This window comes from Cervus elaphus, chromosome 22 (genome assembly GCF_910594005.1).
Source record: "Cervus elaphus chromosome 22, mCerEla1.1, whole genome shotgun sequence".
In the NCBI taxonomy this organism is placed as follows: Eukaryota; Metazoa; Chordata; class Mammalia; order Artiodactyla; family Cervidae; genus Cervus; species Cervus elaphus.
The window spans coordinates 44,808,091-44,830,352 of record NC_057836.1 but is presented as its reverse complement, the minus strand read 5'-3'; the positions used below and the strand labels follow the sequence as shown (position 1 = coordinate 44,830,352).

The 22,262-nt window shown below is 44.8% G+C and overlaps 1 protein-coding gene and 2 pseudogenes across 1 annotated transcript in view; 1 reads left to right on the top strand and 2 right to left on the bottom strand.

Moving 5' to 3' along the window:
- Nucleotides 1-22,262, bottom strand: part of LOC122680078 (apolipoprotein L3-like) — a 411,694-nt gene that overhangs the window by 133,584 nt on the left and 255,848 nt on the right. The window lies entirely within an intron of this gene.
- LOC122679983 lies at nt 13,068-13,657 on the bottom strand (annotated as a pseudogene).
- Nucleotides 13,718-18,707, top strand: LOC122679982 (annotated as a pseudogene).

Genomic DNA, 22,262 nt, shown 5'->3' with positions numbered 1-22,262 from the left:
TAACAAATTGAAAGATAAAAACCATATGATTATCTCAATAGATGCAGAGAAAGCCTTTGACAAAATTCAACATCCATTTATGATTAAAACTCTCCAGAAGGCAGGAATAGAAGGAACATACCTCAACATAATAAAAGCTATATATGAAAAACCCACAGCAAGCATTACCATCAATGGTGGAAAATTGAAAGCATTTCCCCTGAAATCAGGAACAAGACAAGGGTGCCCACTCTCACCACTACTATTCAACATAGTGTTGAAAGTTTTGGCCACAGCAATCAGAGCAGAAAAAGAAGTAAAAGGAATCCAGATAGGAAAAGAAGTGAAACTCTCGCTGTTTGCAGATGACATGATCCTCTCCATAGAAAACCCTAAAGACTCTTCCAGAAAATTACTAGAGCTAATCAACGAATATAGTAAAGTTGTAGGCTGTAAAATTAACACACAAAAATCCCTTGCATTCCTATACACTAACAATGAGAAAACAGAAAGAAATTAAGGAAACAATCCCATTCACCATTGCAACAAAAAGAATAAAATACTTAGGAGTATATCTACCTAAAGAAACAAAAGACCTATACATAGAAAACTATAAAACACTGATGAAAGAAATCAAAGAGGACACAAACAGATGGAGAAACATATGGTGTTTGTGGATTGGAAGAATCAATATTGTGAAAATGGCTATACTACCCAAAGCAATCTATAGATTCAATGCAATCCCTATTAAGCTACCAACGGTATTTTTCACAGAACTAGAACAAATAATTTCACAATTCGTATGGAAATACAAAAAACCTCGAATAGCCAAAGTAATCTTGAGAAAGAAGAATGGAACTGGAGGAATCAACCTGCCTGACTTCAGACTCTACTACAAAGCCACAGTCATCAAGACAGTATGGGACTGGCACAAAGACAGAAATATAGATCAATGGAACAAAATAGAAAGCCCAGAGATAAATCCATGAACCTATGGACACCTTATCTTCAACAAAGGAGGCAAGGATATACAATGGAAAAAAGACAACCTCTTCAACAAGTGGTGCTGGGAAAGCTGGTCAACCACTTGTAAAAGAATGAAACTAGAACACTTTCTAACACCATACACAAAAATAAACTCAAAATGGATTAAAGATCTAAATGTAAGACCAGAAACTATAAAAGTCCTAGAGGAGAACATAGGCAAAACACTATCCGACATAAATCACAGCAGGATCCTCTATGACCCATCTCCCAGAATATTGGAAATAAAAGCCAAAATAAACAAATGGGACCTAATGAAACTTAAAACCTTTTACACAACAAAGGAAATTATAAGCAAGGTGAAAAGACAGCCCTCAGATTGGGAGAAAATAATGCAAACAAAGCAATAGACAAAGGATTAATCTCAAAAATATACAAGCAACTCCTGCAGCTCAATTCCAGAAAAATAAAAGACCCAATCAAAAAATGGGCCAAAGAACTAAACAGACATTTCTCCAAAGAAGACATACAGATGGCATACATACAGAAGACATACATAACAAACACATGAAAAGATGCTCGACATCACTCATTATCAGAGAAATGCAAATCAAAACCACAATGATGTACCATTACACGCCAGTCAGGATGGCTGCTAACCAAAAGCCTACAAGCAATAAATGCTGGAGAGGGTGTGGGGAAAAGGGGACCCTCTTACACTGTTGGTGGGAATGCAAACTAGTACAGCCGCTATGGAGAACAGTGTGGAGATTTCTTAAAAAACTGGAAATAGAACTGCCATATGACCCAGCAATACCACTTCTGAGCATACACACCAAGGAAACCAGATAGGAAAGAGACACGTGCACCCCTATGTTCATCACAGCACTGTTTATAATAGCCAGGACATGGAAGCAACCTAGATGCCCATCAGTAGACAAATGGATAAGGAAGCTGTGGTACATATACACCATGGACTATTATTCAGCCATTAAAAAAAATTCATTTGAATCAGTTCTAATGAGATGGATGAAGCTGGAGCCCATTATACAGAGTGAAGTAAGCCAGACAGATAAACACCAATACAGTATACTAACACATATATATGGAATTTAGAAAGATGGTAATGATAACTTTATATGAAAAACAGAAAAAGAGACACAGATGTACAGAAGAGAATTTTGGACTCTGTGAGAGAAGGCAGGGGTGGGATGTTTCGAGGGTACAGCATCGAAACATGTATATTATCTACAGTGAAACAGATCACTATCCCAGGTTGGATGCATGAGACAAGTGTTCGGGCCTGGTGCAGTGGGAAGACCCAGAGGGATCGGGTAGAGAGGGAGGTGGGAGGGGAGATAGGGATGGGGAATACATGTAAATCCATGGCTGATTCATGTCAATGTATGACAAAACCCACTACAATATTGTAAAGTAATTAGCCTCCAACTAATAAAAATAAATTAAAAAAAAAGACAAAAAAATAAATTTGTACAGAGGGTTAATCCTTCCCAAGGAAAAGCTATTTCACTAGTAGCAGTCTTAGAGTTAAAACAGTCAAAACCCTAAAGGCATACAGTTTAAAAAAATCAACCTGTACAGAGGGTTTTACTCATTCCTTCCCAAGGAAAAGCTATTTCTTTCAGTTATGTTCAGTCACTCAGTCGTGTCCAATCTTTGCAACCCCATGGACTGCAGCACGCCAGGCCTTCCTGTCCATCACCATCTCCCAGAGTTTACTCAAACTCACCTCCATTGAGTTGGTGATGGCATGCAACCATCTCATCCTCTGTCATTCCCTTCTCCTCCTGCCTTCAATCTTTCCCAGCATCAGGGTCTTTTCCAATGAGTCAGTCCTTCTCATCAGGTGGCCAAAGGATTGGAGTTTCAGCTTCAACATCAGTCCTTCCAATGAATATTCAGGACTGACTTCCCTTAGGATAGACTGACTGGATCTCCTTGCAGCCCAGGGGACTCTCAAGAGTCTTTACCAACATCACAGTTGAAAAGCATCAATTCTTCAGAGCTCAGCTTTCTTTATAGTCTAACTCTCACATCCATATATGACTACTGGAAAAATCATAGCTTTGACTAGACAGGCCTTTGTTGGCAAAGTAATGTCTCTACTTTTTAATATGCTGTCTAGCTTGGTCATAACTTTTCTTCCAATGAGCAAGTGTCTTTTAATTTCATGGCTGCAATCACCACCTGCAGTGATTTTGGAGCCCAACAAAATTAAGCCTGTCACTGTTTCCATAGCTTGTCCATCTATTTGCCATGAAGTGTTGGCACCAGATGCCATGATCTTAGTTTTCTGAATGTTGAGTTTTAAGCCAACTTTTTCACTGTCCTCTTTCACTTTCATCAAGAGGCTCTTGAGTTCTTCTTTGCTTTCTGCCATAAGGGTGGTATCATCTGCATACTTGAGGTTCTTGATATTTCTCCCGGCAATCTTGATCTAGCTTGTGCTTCATCCAGCCCAGAGTTTCTTATGTTGTACTCTGCATATAAGTTAAAGAAGCAGGGTCACAATATACAGCCATGATGCACTCTTTTTCTGATTTGGAACCAGTTTGTTGTTTCAAGTCCAGTTCTAACTGTTGCTTCCTGACCTACATACAGATTTCTCAGGGGGCAGGTCAGGTGGTCTGGTAATCCCATCTTTTAAGAATTTTTCACAGTTTGTTTTGATCCACACACTCAAAAGCTTTGGCATAGTCAATACAGCGGAAGTAGATGTATTTCTGGAACTCTCTTGCTTTTTCAATGATCCAGCGGATGTTGGCAATGTGATCTCTGGTTCCTCTGCCTTTTCTAAATCCAGCTGTTTCTTTAGATAGTTAATCAATGTCTTTAAATTATATTTGGAGAAGGAAATGGAAACACACTCCAGTACTCTTGCCTAGAAATCCATAGACAGAGGGGCCAGATGGGCTACAGTCCAGGGGTCACAGAGAGTCAGACCCATTGAGTGATTAACACACACACAAATGATATTACTACATTGGGAGGTGGAATCGTGTGAAAACGTGCTCAGGAGACAGGAATCTGGACTTGGATTATGACTCAGCACTAGCTGTGTGCTTTGAGTAATTTACTTAACCTCTCTAGGCTTCGGTTTCCTTTCTTATAGGATTGTTGTGAGAACTAAAAACAAGTGAATTCATACCAAGCAATTGGAAAGGTGCCTGGTGCATAGTGGTGTGTCATCAACCACAACAGCGAATCAGTATTAGGTGTTGCATTTTTCATTTTCTTGACTTGAAAATTTGTATATTATTTATTTATTTCTTACTAGGAAAAATAAGGATTTCATTTATTTTTATACTTTTCTATACCCCTCCCCATCTTCTGCTTATATCATTATTTCTCTAATTTTATATCCTCTATTAGGAAGCTTTGCACTTCTAAACATTTTATTTACATATTTATTTGTTATACTCTCAACTGTAGCTGCCATTTCATTACTCCTAGTTTTGTAAACAACTCTTCCCTTCAGAGCTTCAGCTCCCAAGTTCTAGAAATGTATTTTAGTTTTTATATTGATTAACTGAATTGTTAGATATTATATATATCAACAGTACTTCAGTTTTAAAACAGCATCCAAAATAATCAAAATGGGAAAACCAGGACTTGGACATACATTAATTTACATTAGATTTTTTTTAAAAAATCAAACAAGAGAGTTTACAGATTTGTGACATTTTACTACATTTTTTAAAGGCTAACTGGTACCAAAAAGCTGCACATTTTTCTGGGCAGATCTTTAGTTTTTCCTGATGTTTCTAATTGGCTTCATTTTCACCCTTGCACTATTTATCTTCAAAGTTTCCTCCATTTCATTCCAACTGTGCCTCATATGATACCAAGTCCCCTGTCCCCACAGACTCTGAACTTCTTATCCCATTCTGGACTGGTTTCTCTCTCAGTCTGATGTATGCCCAGCAGGAATCCTTGGATTCCCTTCTGGCTGCCGGCTTGATGTTCCTGACTCCTGGATCCCACATCTGTCTCTCTTGTGGGTATCCTTTATCTTCCTTCATAATTATACAAACACACCACCTATTGTTTTTTCTTGCCCCTCAACTTCAAGTAACCTTCTAAAGTCTGGTGAAGAGTGAAGGCTGCTGTGAATATGGGATGGGATGTGGGGTTGGTGAGCTTGTCCCCTGCTCTCCCCTCGGCCTCCCTCTCATCTTGCCCCCTCTCTGGGGCTCTGCCCAGCAGACCAGTCTTCTCTCCTGTGAACACGCTCCCTGTTTCTCTCCCTCTCCTGCACTCCTCTTTATTCAGCTATCACTTCTCCATCCAGTGAGTCTTCAAATATTTGTTGAACACTCTGGTCTCCTGTTGCCCCCATGCTTGTCTTTATTAGCAGCAGAGAGAGAAGAGGGAGGCTATGGTTCTTGAGCCCAGTGACTGGGGTGGAATCCAGTCTACCAGGGGGAAGACTTCTGACCTTGGCCAAGTCATAAAACTTCTGTACTTCAGCTTCCTTATCTGTAGATGGGGATACAATGTACACATATCAAATGTTAATGGAATAACATACAAGTTATCATATGTAAAGTTTCACAGCCAATACCAATGCAGAGCGATGACCACAAACACAAGTCACTCTTATCCACAGCTGTTAAGTACCTGTAAGTACCTTTACTCTCATTTCAGTCAGGTCTCAGGAGGAGGAGTTGACAAAGGCTCTTTTGCCTTTTGAAAACAGTAGCTAAATGTAATCAATGTCTGCTTTCCTTCCTCTTCTCCCATGGCAAGATAATCACATACAGAACCAAAATAAATTTTTTATATATAGGAAGACCTGAAACTTTTTTTTTTTAAGATCACTGAGAATGGGAAAGTCTGAAAGGATGGACTCCCTTATATATTATGAGTGCAAACATAAATTATAACAGTTTGTTTGCATAACAGTGTGGCTCTAGGTATGAAAATGTTTTAGGTATTGATGCCTTGTAGTTTAGTAGTTGTACTTCTAGAAATAGCTTAAGGAAACAGTCTCAAATGTGAGTGAAGTTTAATACAAGGAGAATGCTCTTATTATTTACACAAGGTATTAGAGACAACCTAAACTCCAGTAGTCAGGGGAGGAGAGAAGAGAGGACGGGGCACCATTCGGGGTCCTCAGCCACACAGGGCAGGGATACAGGAAGTTCAGTGGGGCTGGTGGGACTCCAGGCCCTTGGGAGATAAAGGCTCTTGCAGAAGCAAGGAAGACCTGGGTTGTTGGAGTTGCACCACCAGGGACTTTGTCAAGGCAGACTCGAGCCTGGGGTGCAAAACATCATTTTAGAATGAGAGAGTCATTAACCAATAAACATATATCCTCAGGTAATTATTTTCATATATTAAATGGAGCAGAGCATAGTCATCACAAACCTGAGGTCTGGATCAGAAAGACTTGGGTTCAAGTCCAGGCTCTGGCACCAGTGTGAAAAACTGGGCTGACCTAAAGTTAGATTAGTTTCAGGAGCCTGCACATCATAGACACTGGATCAACATCACGTATTACCAGTTAGTAACAGAGTTGCTCCAACCTCATGTAATTTCCAGAGTATTCCTTCCTATCTATTCTTCTGTCTCTGGCTTTATTACTCCTATAACTTCACAGAGGACTGTGAAGAGGACCGTCTTCTCCTTGTACCCCAACAGGATAACAGGACTATGACTTGGAGGAAGTTGGACGGAGACGAGTAACTTTCCTTAACTAGTGACCTACAGAGCCCAGGAGACAGAGAACCACACTGGGTTAAGTCCCCGCTGGCACTGGTGGCCGCCCCAGGGGAACCCACCAGAGACCTCAACCCTCACTGCTCCTTGAAGACACTGCTCACTCATGATCAAGCCCACATTCTGTTTTCTCTTCCCCAAGGGTGAGGTCACACCTCCTTCCAGCCTGACGGAAACAAGGAGCTGAAGGGAGATCTCTGAGACCCTGCTGCTGCCATCACGAGCTCAGAAAATGTCGAAGACTGCTCAGTTAGGCAGCTGCCTCTTTTCTGGCCAGTTCCTACATGTGACCCAGAATTGAGGGTGGTTCCTCCAGGCAGAGTTAACCTACAGAGGAATCAAGAACGAAGAAGAGGAGGGATAAGCATCCTGGAGACCCCCAGAGCGGCCACGTGGAGTTCCCCCAATGGGGGTGTGTCCACAGAGCCTCTTTCCCAGTCCTCTCCTTGGGGATCCACTTGCTAGGTGCTCTCTTCCTCCCCCACTGCCTTCTAGCAAGTGACTCAGAAGTGAGGCCAGGACAGCCCATGGGGAGGGGGACAGCAGAGAGAGTCCCCGGGGCCAAATGGGGCAGCGAGAGGAGGTCCCCCAGGGTCTCTGAAGCTCCTCCTGCCCTCTCCCTGGCCAGCCTCCTCCTGCTCCCAGACCCTGGGGCATCACCACAGACACCATTCCTTCAGCTCTCACCCTGCCGCCCACCCAGCCGCTCTGCAAGAGTCCGCAGACAATGAACGGAACCCCAGTCTACCTTTGCCACCTCCCACCTGGAGGGGAAGGGTGACGGGGTTGTTCACAGGATCACATCTGTGTCCACCCCTCCTCCACCTGGCTGATCCCCTCCCCTGCCCATCCTGAGTGTCTCTGATTAGGATCCTCTCACATAGCAGTCTTACTCAGCTGTGGGTGGTCCTAAACCCTTTTTAGAATTAGGTCACATTGGTTGACAATGTTCTATAAGTTCACGCGAACAGCACTGGACTTCTCCTTCTGTGTGTGCTGCGGTGTGCTGCTGCAGCCTCTGCGTAGCTGCGCAGTTGTTCTCGACGCTTTGCGACCCCCAGGACTGCAGCCCACCAGGCCCCTCTGTCCATGGGATTCTCCAGGGAAGGATATTGGAGTGGGTTGCCATGCTCTCCTCCAGCTGCAACATACTCACCACCAAATTTTAGCTGGGAAAATCCCTATGTTGCAGAATGAAGAAATCACAGGAGTTTTAAATAAGGAGGATTCAAAGTCATGTCCAAGAAGTGTCTGACACTTGACCTTGGGTTCCACCTCTGAGTTTTCTGCTCAGTGGCCTTGGGTTGTCCCTTCTCCTGTCTGTCTCACTTTCTTCTTCTGTGAACTAAGAATAATGTCCCTGGTGTTCATGTACCAGGAAACACATCTTACATCGTGTCCCACCCCCCATATATATACATATATATCCTAGTTGCCTATGTCTTACCTTCAATTCCGTAACCTCTAGATCCCTGAAATCACACAGGGATTTTGGTAACTCATTTGAGCAGTGATCTTGCCCTGTACTGATCCGAGGTTAATTATTTTCATCACATTCTTTATCCCATTTAATATGAATATTGTTTTGTTTCACTGCCAAACTACGAGAGCATGCATCTGCAGGGTGCTGCCAGTCTCTGCTAGAAGTAACTCACAAACACATAGGCCCTGTACTCTCTCTCTTTGTGTGTGTGCATGTGCTCATCTGTTCAGTCCAGTTCAGTTCTGTGTGACTTCATGGACTGTAGCCCGCCAGGCTCCTCTGTTCTTGGGATTTTCCAGGCAAGAATACTGGGAGTGGGTTGTCATCTCCTATTCCAGGGGATCTTCCCAACCCAGGGATCGAACCCACGACTCCTGTGACTCCTGCATTGGCAGGCCAATTCTTTACCACTGTACCGCCTAGAAAGCCCTCGTTCTTTTTCTAAAAATTACAACTGTAGATTCCTGAAGACATCTAAATCCCAGTATTAGATCATGATTCTGGAGGTTTGGAAGTCCAAGATATTCAAGGTAGTGGTGGTTTCTGGTGAGACCTCTCCACCTGGCTTCCAATTTCTAACTGCCCACTAACTGTGTCCTCACATGACCTTTCCTCTGGAGGAGAGGGCAGGAAGAGAGAGAATCTGGTCTCTTCTTTTCTAGTAAAGACAACAATCTTATTGGATTAGGGCCTCACACCTATGACTTCATTTTACCCCAATTGCCTCTTTAAAGGCCAATCTTCAAATATAGTCACTGGGGGTTAAAGCTTCAACATATGAATTGGAGGCTGAGGGCGGGAAAAGCAGGTCCATCCATGATCCAGGTGACTCTACCAACAGTGCCCAGGTGATCACTCCTCAGGAAGATGAATTTTAACAATTTATACTAAAGAGCATTTTTTAAAAAATTTTGCTCTAAATTTGTTGGGGTTATCATATTATGATAACAAAAGCAGATCATTCTTAAGGCATCAACTGTGTTTATTAATTTAAATGAAAATATATGATCACCGTCACACATAGATACAACTCTGAAAGTTTACTTCCGTGAGCTGTGAGCGAATCTGGTATCCTTGGCCTCCAAGGAGAAGACTTCAATCTGGAGCCAGAGACAAGGCTGGATCACTCAGAGCTTTTTTGAAATAGAGTTTAATTGAAGCATAAATTGGGTAGAGAAAGCTTCTAACATAGACTTCAGAAGGGGACAGAAAGAGTGGCCCCTTGCTAGTTTTTAGCAAGGCATTATATACCTGATCAGTTCAGTTCAGTCTCTCAGTTGTGTCTGATTTTGCAACCCCATGAATCACAGCAAACCAGGTCTCCCTGTCCATCACAAACTCCCAGAGTTTACTCAAATTCATTCACCATTCACCATTGAGTCAGTGATGACATCCAGCCATCTCATCCTCTGTTGTCCCCCTCTCGTCCTGCCCCCAATCCCTCCCAGCATCAGGGTCTTTTCCAATGAGTCAACTCTTCCCATGAAGTGGCCAAAGTATTGGAGTTTCAGCTTCAGCATCAGTCCTTCCAAGGAACACCCAGGACTGATCTCCTTTAGGATGGACTGGTTGGATCTCCTTGCAGTCCAATGGACTCTCAAGAGTTTTCTCCAACACCACAGTTCAAAAGCATCAATTTTATGGCACTCAGCTTTCTTCACAGTCCAACTCTCACATCCATACAAAACCACTGGAAAAACCATAGCCTTGACCAGATGGACTTTTGTTGGCAAAGTAATGTCTCTGCTTTTTAATATGCTATCTATATTGGTCATAACTTTCCTTCCAAGGAATAAGCGTCTTTTAATTTCATGGCTGCAGTCACCATATGCAGTGATTGGAGCCAAAAAAATAAAGTCTGACACTGTTTCCACTGTTTCCACATCTATTTGCCATGAAGTGATGGGACCAGATGCCATGATCTTAGTTTTCTGAATGTTGAGTTTTAAGCCAATTTTTTCACTCTCCTCTTTCACTTTCATCAAGAGGCTTTTTATTTCTCTTCACTCTCTGCCATAAGGGTGGTGCCATCTGCATATCTGAGGTTATTGATATTTGTCTCGGCAATCTTGATTCCAGCTTGTGCTTCATCCAGCCCAGCGTTTCTTATGAGGTACTCTGCATATAAGTTAAATAAGCAGTGTGACAATATACAGCCTTGACCTACTCCTTTTCCTATTTGGAACCAGTCTGTTGTTCCATGTCCAGTTCTAACTGTTGCTTCCTGACTTGCATATAGGTTTCTCAAGAGAGAGGTCAGGTGGTCTGGTATGCCCATCTCCTTCAGAATTTTCTACAGTTTATTGTCATGCACACAGTCAAAGGCTTTGGCATAGTCAATACAGCAGAAATAGATGTTTTCCTGGAACTCTCTTGCTTTTTCAATGATCCAGCAGTTGTTGGCAATTTGATCTCTGGTTCCTCTGCCTTTTCTAAAACCAGGTTCAACATCTGGCAGTTCATGGTTCATGTATTGCTGAAACCTAGGTTGGAGAATTTTGAGCATTAGCTTATTAGCGTGTGAGATGAGTACAACTGTGCTGTAGTTTGAGCATTCTTTGTCATTGCCTTTGTTTGGGATTGGAATGAAAACTCACCTCTTCCAGTCCTGTGGCCACTGTTGAGTTTTCCAAATTTGCTGGCACGTTGCGTGCAGCACTTTCACAGCATCATCTTTCAGGATTTGAAATAGCTCAACTGGAATTCCATCACCTCCACTAGCTTTGTTCATAGTGATGCTTTCTAAGGACCACTTGACTTCACATTCCAGGATGTCTGACTCTAGGTGAGTGATCACAACGTCATGATTATCTGGATCATGAGGTCTTTTTTGTACAGTTCTTCTGTGTATTCTTGCCACCTCTTCTTAATATCTTCTGCTTTTGTTAGGTCCATACCATTTCTATCCTTTATCGAATCCATCTTTGCATGAAATGTTCCCTTGGTATCTAATTTTCTTGAAGAGATCTCTAGTCTTTTCCATTCTGTTGTTTTCCTCTATTTCTTTGCATTGATCACTGAGGAAGGCTTTCTTATCTCTCCTTTCTATTCTTTGGAACTCTGCATTCAAATGAGAATATCTTTCCTTTTCTCCTTTGCTTTTCGCTTCTCTTCACAGCTATTTGTAAGGCCTCCTCAGACAACCATTTTGCCTTTTTTGCAGTTCTTTTCCATGGGGATGGTCTTGACCCTGTCTCCTGAACAATGTCACGAACCTCTGTCCATAGTTCATCAGGCACTCTGTTTATCAGATCTTGTCCCTTAAATCTATTTCTCACTTCCACTGTGTAGTCATAAGGGATTTGATTTAGGTCATACCTGAATGGTCTAGTGGTTTTATACCTGATAGCAAGCTGCTAATTGGATTAAAGAAATGCGTCAGACAGAGAGTGTTGTACCAGGCTCCTCTCCCACAACATGCATTTTGAGATAGAATGGCACAAGGGGACTCACCTGTGGCTATAAAACAATTGACATGAATCTTGAAGAAAGGCAGATTTCCAAGCAAATGAATAGTTTCATTAATACAGCTTAAGAAAAACATTTCCATGAGAAATATACATTGGTTAGCTCAAGGTTTGAGAAAAAGTTAAGTTCAGGGGGCACCAGGTGTCATCATGGCAACACGGGATTACAAGGAACCTTTTAATCTCATGGAGATAAGGGGGAAAAAATGTCTGCCACTAGCAGTTTATTTCCTCCTGCCACTTGGGGACCCCTGTCCTTCCTCCCTGTCTGTTATCCTTTATTTCCCCCATTTTCATTTAGGAGAATATGGCTACTAGGGAAAAGGAGTGGAAATTCTGTTCAGACTGCTTCCAGCTGGCCAAGGACAAAGACCCTAAATTGTTGAGGCAGCATGCTCTGCTTACCCTCATATTGACGATCTTTGATCCAGGAGGCCCCAAGTAATAGTTGGAGAAGGCTGTGGTACTTGGAGGAGCTTGAACCACCATTTGTGACTTAAAAGCCTTCATGTGTCCAGAAACAAGTTGAACCAATCAATACATATATATTTGGAAACTATGCACTTGATGTGCTAAATCACTTCATCATGTATGACTCTTTGCAACCTTAGATACTGTATGTAGCTCGCCAAGCTCCTCTGTCCATGGGATTCTCCAGGCATGAATACTGGAGTGGGTTGCCATGCCCTTCTCCAGGGGATCTTCCTGACCCAGGGATCAAACCAACATCTCCTACATCTCCTGCACTGGCAGGCAGATTCTGTACCACTAGTGCCACCTGGGAAGCCCAACTATGCACCTAGTATCATATTATACCAGAGTTAAGGCTGATGTCCTCAGAGAGCACACGGGTCATTGTTAGTCAATGATTTACCTAGTGAATAGCATAAAATATTGGGGAATATTGGAAAACTAACAGATTTCTCTGGACATGGTTTATCTTTCTCTTCTGAGACACCAGTAGATCTAGATGAGATTAGTTTAGAAAAGGGGTCTCATTTAGTTCAGAGAATCGTGAGAGTCCAGTATAGTTCTGGGTTAATCAGAGACTAAAGAACCTTTGTAAAGAGAACTAGCCTTGGGAATCAAGCAGTCCTATTTTGAGTTAGCATGGTTTAGTCAAAGGTATGGCATTAATGATAAGCATTGGTTAGGAATTTCTACAATGTCCTCCAAAGCCAAGTGACCATTAACGTCCTATTTCCCACTATTCCTTGATGAGAGGCAGAAGGCATAAAGAATATTCCCAGCTATAAAATAAACTGCACTCCAATGCCTATGAATCCAAAGATAAATATTTTTTTAAATAGAAGAAACTCACTGAATCAAATGATTGCTAAGCAGAGCAAATGCAGTCTACATAAAACTAAGGTAAGAAACCTTTTAATTACACAGGAAATCAATGGAAGGATTTATGATTTTAAGAGAAGAATCATTTTTCCTGTAGCCCCACTGCTTTGAATGATATCTTCATGAGCCTGGGCTGCCTTCTCCAGTGAATACCGGGGACCTATTACTGGTCTCAACTAACCAATTCATTCCAGCTTGGAGGGCTGCTGCAAACTGCTGAAATTCTTCCTTTGAGGATGAAGGGAGAGCTACTCCTTTTATGCTAGATTCCTTTGTCATGGATCCTGTGGGTTTATTTCAATAGGACCTCTGCGGCCAAAAACTATTACTCGTCCTCCCTGTGACAAAAATATTAAATCTTCGCTAAGTTTGACATTAGCAAACATTTCAATAATCACATCAACTCTTTTTTCACCAACAGATTTCTTAGTTTTATCAACATAATTAGCATCTTTGTGATTAAACACTTCGTCAGCTCCATTTTGCAAAACAATCTTTTGTCCTTCCTCAGTAGTAGCTGTGCCCAGAATCTTTAAGCCATAAGCTCTAACCATTTGGCCTGCTGCTCTTCCAGCTCCTCCACTAGCCCCACAACACTTTCTCCAGCTTTCACACGGGCACTGTGGAGCAGACTCGATAAGCAGTAAAACATGAGATGCTGATGGCAGCTCCTTGTTTAAAGTCGTTTTTGGGGAAGTGTGTAAACAATGTAATGGGCTTCCAGAGAAAACTCGGTGTAGCCCCCAGAGATCGATCTGGTAGTGAAATTCACCTTTCTTGAAAGCAGATACATTCTCTCCAGCAGCTTCTACTATCCCAGCCACATCTCAGCTAGGAGCATAAGGTAGAAGTGGTTTTATACTGTGAGTGCCAGAGTGAATATATACGTCCACTGGGTTTACACCACATGCTTGGACTTTGTTAGAACCTGGTGGTCTTCCAGAATTGGTACAGCAACATCCAACTGGAGCTTCAGCACTTTGGGTCCACCAAACTCAAAAACTCAAATAGCTCTTTTCAACTCCTGTTGCCATGGTGATCTAGATACCTGTTCTAGAGTGGACTGTCAAAATCTGTGAGCCCTCCCCCAGGTTACACAGGGTTAAAAAAAAAAAAAAAAGCTAGCCAATACCATTTATGATCCACCACAAAATCTTCTGTGCTTTCCCAGTGACTCAGACAGTAAAGAATCTTCCAGCAATGTGGGAGATCTGGATTTTATCCCTAGGTTGGGAACATCCCCTGGAAGAGGGAGTGGCTACTCACTCCAGTGTTCTTGCCTGGAGAACCCCATGGACAGAGGAGCCTGGCGAGCTACAGTCCACAGGGTCACAAAGAGTCAAATAGGCCTGAGCAACTAACACTTTCCCTTTTTCTCTTCACAAATTCTTCTAACCTTATTCCCTTTCCTTTCATCTAGATATTGAGATCTTCTTTGAGGAAGCCGCTGAGTGTCTCTGGGACATACTGAGCAGGGAGGAAGTGCTTCTCTTGCTGACTGAATTCCTGAGGAAAATTGAGGCGAAGGCTGGTTTGTCCAGGTAACCTCTACAGGTGGATTGGTGTGTCAGGAAGGTCACCCACACCCCGTGGCACCAGACTAGATTTCTCCTAGCAGGCACACCTCCTCCAAGCAGGACCCTATGGTGGGGGTTGAGGATGTTCCTTCTCAGTATCTCATGAGGAACGTTTCCTCCATGTCATTTGCTGGCATTGAACAAACTCAGGTTGAGAAAAGATGAAACCTGTAAGGAAGGGGCAGGTTATGTGACCTTGGACTAGTTACTGAGCTATTCTCTGCCTTTGCTTCATCATCTGTTCTGTTTTATTGTGAGGATACTGAGCTCTTGCATGCAACGATCTTCCCATAATGACTGATACAGAGTAGGTATTCAATCAATATTAACATTTAAAAAGCTTGTTGGGAAGAGTTTTCTTTCTGGTGATGAGAACCAAGCAGAATTTCCTTTGGGGCAAGTCAGAAAATCCTGACGCCATCATTTGTATTACTCAGGCTTCTACCTAGATAAAGCCTTTCTAGTCCCCATCTTAGGAACTGTACCAACCCTGCAGGATCCTGCTGGCCCACAAAGCAGAGAGGCTGGAGAGGAACTGGGTGGAGCTGATGGGATCCTGGATCTAGCCGTGCCCACCTCCTGGGTTCTGGGCTTATGTGTTAGAGTTTCAGATTTAAACATGTCCAGTGGGAATAGTAATTCAATCTGATGGACTATGCTGATGGCCTCAGAGTGAACTGCAGGGTCAGAGGTGGGGAACCAAGTGCAGTCATCTCATCCAAAGGTCCAGGGAGGCCTGGACCAGGGTCAGACCCAGGGGTCAGGGTGGAGCAGAAGGTCCAGGTTGGAGGACTATTAGGCAGCCTTGCGAAGCAGGACCAGGACTAGAGTGAGGAGAGTGAGCCCCGAGGACACAGAACTGAAGGGAATGTGACTCTAACAGAGGTTCCGGGAGTGGGAGCGGGGACATTTCTTCCCTCCCTGACAGGATCCCCTCATGCTGGGCTAGAGGGCCCTGGGTGACTGTGACTTCACACCCTGCCTGGGACCTGGGCTCTCCCTCCATCTGGGACCCTCTTCTAATCTACGTGGACTTCCCCTGTCAGTGGGCAGGTCATGTGGCTCAGTGAGCCCTCCAGGGTCACAGTGAGTGGCTGTGATTGTGTGTCATCTGAGGGATTCTGAGGAGCCTTGTGCATCCCCACCTAAGAGGAAACACTTCCTCCACCAGCTGTGCAAGTGCCAGTCTCTTCTGGCTCAGCTGTTCAGATAGATGTTTCCTCAAGCCTCTTGAATCTTTAGAAGTTCCATAAAGTTGCACATGACCTTGGGGTCCTGGCTCATGAATTGTCACAAATTAACATGTGACACCTGAGAGGTCAGGGGTGCTGAGTGCTGGGTCAGGAGTCAGTTAGGTGGGCTGGAGAGTCCAAGAGGAACCAGCAACACATCTCCTGATATCCAGGCAGCTGGGGCAATGGATGGACTCAGGGACCTTCTGCTGGGAAGGCCAAGGACACAAGCCTTAGAAGACAGCAGATGGCAGACTTAAAGACGGTTAAGGTGCCTTGTAGTTCTGACCTTGGGCTTTTTTTTTTTTTTTTTTTTCTCCTACAAATTCTAAGTCATAGAGACAGCCAATCTGCAAAGGGTGAGGGCACAGTGCCCAGGACTATGCTTTCATTTGAACCAATGGCATATTTAGGGGATCCCCAAAACCCCCTCAGGTTTGAAAATTCCCTGTAGAACAGACAGGACTCACTGAAAGCCATCATGATCCCAGTGTATTGCAGGAAGCCTATGGGTTTCCATCAGCCACAGGGCAAAGTCTGGGCGGATTTCACACCCAGAGCTTCTGTTGTCCTCAGGATGCGTTACTATTCTGGAGGTCGGTGAGTGGCAGGGCACAGGGAACACTGCCTGCCAGGGACACTCACCCGTTTAAAGACAAATTACCCTGACTTGTGGTCTCCAGCCCCTCCCAGAGGTCATATGAATGTCCTAGAGTCCACCTCCTCCAGAGGCCCCATCACATGTCTCCTTGTCCTACTGAACAGTGGCCAAAAGGCCCAGGCAGACAAGGACACTGGTACCAGCCAGAATATTCTAGGGGCTTAGGGACCACTTCCCAGTAGCCAAGAGCAAAGATCAGGTTGACTCCTCACCACACACTGAGGCCCTTGAATGCAAGTTTTCTGCTTTAACACCACTTCTCTTCATTTCTCTGTGGAGTTCCCGCTCACCAACTCTTTCGAAATGCTGGTGTTGCCCTGTCTCTGAGACATCTCTACAAAATGCGTTCTGTTTTTTTTCCTTTGGCTGAGCCACATGGCTTGTGGGGTCCTTGTTCCCTGACCAGGGACTCAGTCATGCCCGAGGCAGTGAGAGTGCAGGGTCATAACCTCTGGACCACCGGGGAATTCCATCCAATATCTCTCTTAAGTTACAAGTATCCTAAGGTGACTTTTGTTTATCTGTTAGAGGATTGAAGAAGTTTATGGAGCATCTACAAGGTATAAAACCTGTGTTTAATGTTGAAAGAGGAAATTTTACTTTTGTAAATTTCTCTTCTAATCGATTTATAGTACTATCTCTGTATGTATGCAGAATAGACATTTTTGAATCTATTTTACAGACAAGCAAACTGCCTTTCTAACCCTTTGACCTTCACGGTTACAGGGAAGACATGAATGCACTACATGGATATCTGAATGAATTGAAAAGAGACTTGGCTGGGAAGGACCAAGAAATGCTCCCAAAAGAGCAGCTGGATAGGGAGAGGTTTCTGAAGAAGTTTCCTCGGGTGACGCAGCAGCTGGTGGAGCTCGTAAGCAAGCTCCAGGAGCTTGCAAACAATGTAAACAAAGTCCACAGGGACTGTACCATCTCCAATGTGGTGACCCACCGCACTGGTGCTTTATCTGGCGCCCTGACCATCCTTGGCCTGGCTCTGGCACCCGTGACAGCCGGGGCCAGTGTGGCGCTCTTAGCCACTGGGATAGGGCTGGGAGCAGCGAGTGCTATGACTGCTGTGTCCACCAGCATCGTGGAACATGTAAGTAGGTCATTAGCAGGAAACAAAGCCAGTCAATTGATGTCAATTGCTGTCAAGAAATGGAAGGTGCTCCTAGAGGTACTCAAGAGCAACCCCCACATTGTTGTCACAACAGAGAAATTGGCAAAAGCCGAGAAACACCTTGAAAGAAATATCCACGCCATGGAGACAGGTGAAGCCAACCCTGACTCTGCAGCCAATGCAAATATCCTCGTGAGCCCTGGGAGAATCTCAGCCCCAGCCATCCAGCAGGTAGAGGCAACATTCAAAGGCACGGCTTCGGCAGTTACCAAAGGAGCCGAATTGTGGGTGCGGCCACTGCAGGTGTCTTCCTCCTGGTGGATGTGGGCTTCCTGGTGAAGGAGTCAATGCACCTGCATAATGGTGCAAAGACAGCATCAGCTGAAAACCTGCGGCAGCAGGCCAGGGAGCTGGAAAGGAAGCTGGAGGAGCTAACCCAGATCTATAAGCATCTGCAAGAGGACCCAACTCCACCACCCCCAGAGCAGTGAGGGTCCAGGGACACATTCAGGGTCAAGGTGCAGAGGCACCTTGTTAGGGGAAAAAGGAGAGTGAGACAAAATTGTTGGAGCTGAGGGTTAGGAAACTGGCATTTCTGCAGCTGAGCACGGGAGGGAAGTGGTGAATGTAGGTGATAGATGGGGAAAGAGAAGGAGCCTGGATTAAGGGAGGAAGGGGGACTAGAGAATTGGAGGGGGCCGAGGGAGAAACCTCTTATTTTTTTCATACTATGAACTTTTTGTTTTGTTTTGAGGAACAGTCGATTAACAGTGGTGTGATAGTTTAAGGTGAACAGTGAAGAGACACAGCCATACACATACATGTATCCATTCTCCCCCAACTCCCTTCCCATCATAAACCACTTACTTTGAACTAAAGAAGTCACTGGGGGCAGAATAAAAGGAGAGGCAGGGGAACTAGCAACAAGAGACCAGAAATACAGAAGGGTTGAAAGTGGGAGATAGAGAGGTAGGATTGTTGGGATCCAGGAGAAGTAACAGGGGCTGCTCTATTGCCCTTCCCAGGGTTTGACGCCCCAGCAAGAAGAGTCTCCTCCTGGTTTTGGTCTCTAGCCCTACTTCTCCAACAACTCAGCTTTGATTCCAGCATTTTATCTCAATTAGGCTGTGACTTCTTTTGTCTGCTTGTTTCTTTAATTGAAGTAGCGTTGATTTACAATATTTTGTTAGTTCAGGTGTACATCGAAGTGATTCAATTATACGTAATCCATGTATATATCTCTATTCTTTTAAATTTTTTCATTACAGATTATTATAAGATACTGAATACTATTCCCTGTGCTATAAAGTCCTTGTTATTTTAATCTGTTTTATGTATGGTAGTGTGCATCTGTTAATCCCACGCTCTTAGTTTACCCCTCTCTCTCTTTTGTAACAACAAGTTATGTTTTCTATGACTATGAGTCTGTTTTGGTTTGTTCATAAGTTCATTTGTACTCTCTTTTTTTGGCCATGCCAGGCAGTTTGTGGGATCTCAGATCCCTGATGTGGGATAACCGTGGCCATAGCAGCAAAACCACCAAATTCTAACCACCAGGGAACACCTGGACTATTTCTTAGATTCTCCATATAAGTGATATTATATGTCTGTCTTTTCTGCCTGACTTACTTCACTTAGTATGATCATCTCTAGATCCATACATGTTACTACAAAAGGCATTATTTCATGCTTTTTATGGCTGAGTAATATTCCATTGTTTGTATGTACCACATTGTCTTTATCCCTTCATCTGTTAACAGACATTTAAGTTACTTCCATGTTTTGGCTATTGTAAATAGTACTGCTATGAACATGGGGTGCATGTATCTTTTCAAATTGGAACTTTTTCTTTTCGAAATATATGCCCTGAAGTGCCCTGGGTCACATGATAGCTCTATTTTTATTTTTTAAGGAACTTCTTTACCATTTTCCATAACAGCCACACCAACTTTTACATTCCCAGCAACTGTGTAGGAGGCTTGCCTTTTCTCCACATCATCTCCAATATTGATTGCCTGTAGACTTTTACTTGATGGCCCATCTGATTGGTAAGGGGGTGATCCCTTATGGTAGTTTTGATTAGCATACACACAGGATGAAATGGTTGGATGGCATCACTGACTCAATGGAGATGACTTTGAGTAGACTCCGGGAGTTGGTGATGGACAGGGAGGCCTGGTGTGCTGTGGTCCATGGGGTCGCGAATGTTGGACAACACTGAGTGACTGAACTGAACTGAACTGAACTGAATAATTAGCAGTGTTCAGCCTCTTTACATATGCTGGCTAGCCATCTGTATATCTTCTTTGAAGAATGGTCTACATCGCACTTCAGGCAGTGACTTCTTGATGACAATGGTGGTGATGATGGTGGTGGCAGCGGCAGTGATGACAACACAGTGGATGGAGCATCTGACAAGTATCCAGGTGCCCTTTGAGTTCAGGTGCACTGAGACCAGTGAAGTTCCCATGGAATTCCCAGTGTTGTGTAGGAACAGAGATTGATTGGGGAAAAATAGAAAGATGAAAGCAGAATGCACCAACAGGTCAAGGAACTATGCAGTGTGTCAAGGAGATCAACCAGCCTGGGGCCAAGAGACAAGGCCTCTCTGACCCTCAATTTCCTCCTCAGTTGGGGATGAAGCTGAACAAGTTATTCTAGGACCATCTGCCTCTCTCCACATTGTGTTCTACAGGCTTTAGTTCAGTAACTATGAGCTGATTCACTGAGGCTTCCTTGCATTGATTGATGAGTTCAGCTGGGCTCCAGATGCTTGAGCTCCTTCCCCCTAAGCCTGTCTCCCAGGGTCTCAGGGAGCACGTCCTCCATGGCTCCTCCTGCCTGCCCACTGGGCTCCCATTCAGTCATTTCCCTCAGACCCTGGAGCCCCGCAGGCCCCGTGGGATGCCCAGGGGAAGCCCCTGTCATCTGACTTGGGCTGAGCACGGGGATGCTCCTCCTCCAGCCCCGGGGACCAGGATGGACACAGAGCCCCCAAGGGTGACTGAGAGCAGACGGCCTGTGTGCAGGTGTGAGGCGGGGGTCAGCCGTAAACAGAGGGGCAGAGTGACAGCACATGCCTAACCCAGGCTGCCTTCACGTTTCCACAGGACTCCTGCAGGACCTTCCAGAACTGTCTTCCTGTTTTACCTCGGGGCACTGCCCTGCCTCACCTGTCTATTCCCCACATGGGGTGAGAATGAGTCTTAAGAATATTGATCTTAGCCCTAAGTGCTTCCCCTCCTCCATGGTGGCCCATGACTCTGAGCAGATCTGCTCAAAGCTTCCCTGCAGCCTAGCCTGCTGGACCCTGTAGTCCCCCAAGGGCAGAGCTGGCCACAAGGCTCACTCCATCCCCAGGAGCGGGACTGAGGGGCTGGGAGAAACGAACAGGAAGGAGGGAAAGTCCATCCAAGGCCATGTTCTGACCTGGTCACCCATTGGGGGTTGCACCTGCCAGGACCTTCTGAGGAGACTTCATGGGATGCCTCAGGCTCCTCCTCTCCAGGGAGAAGAGGGCAGCATCTGGGTGTTGCTCTCACCCCACGGGTCTGCTCCATGAGGCACTGACTCTCCATGTTTCCATGTGTGGAGCATGTGAGCACTTAACAGTCTCCCACACCTGGAGCCCAGGACAGGAAGCCAGAGACCCGGGACCTGGAAATGAACCCAGGAGATCTCCTAAGTCCCTCCCCACGTGCTGCAGAGCCTTCTCCACACTTCTGTCCAAACCTCCCTCGGAAGACTTTCCTCAGTGCCTCTGACTCCCTCTCAGCCCTGTTTTCCTGAGGCTCCAACCGGTCCTCTCATTCCTTCCTGAAGACGTCAGCAGTCATGGCCATCGCCTGCCTGACCCTCAGACATGTGAGTTCATTCCTTCATCAGTTCTTCCTCAGTTCCTGGAGAATTCCCATCCTGCACAGACTTCTCTGGGCAGGTTTCAGGCACCAGGTACAGAACCATCAGTGTCCATGCCCATTGCCCCGGAGACCCTAGAGCTGGACCCCATTGAGCTCACTGTGCGGCTGATGCAACTCCACGGTGACGCGTGTCAGGTGAGAGCCCTGTGGTTCTGAGCACAGAGACTGAGTCTGGCTAAGTGAGCACAGAAGAGCATGCACTGGGAGGGAAGAAGCCCAGGTCAGAGAACAGAAAGACGTCCCCAACGTGCACAGCTCAGGGAGGACAGGAAGCAGGACAGGTCCCCCTCCAGGATCCCACAGTCTGGCCCCTGAGGTCCCGTGAGCAGGGGCTTAGGGCCAAACACCTGGAATCTCAGTGTTTCAAGTGTAATCAAGTTCCCAGGAGACAGAATAACTTGGGCCTGGGGACTGTATCCTTGGACTAATAGTCCAGGGTGAAAGATGAGAAAGATGAATGAGTAACAGGGACCTGAACCCTGGGGGAAATTCTCAGGTAGAGAGGCTCCAGATTTAGTGCTTCCTGGATGCACACATGCCTTTTTCTCAGACCAATGGATATGACTCTCCTCACACTGTTCTGGGTCCAATCACCCCACACACGACAGTAAGTGCCCCGCACACTTCCCCAGCTGGAGACAAACATGAATCATAGCCACCTGCTGCATCTTGCAGTGATGTCAGGGGTGAAGGATCCCAGCGTGATGCTAGTGCTTCTCCTGATCCATTGGGCCCCTTTCTCAG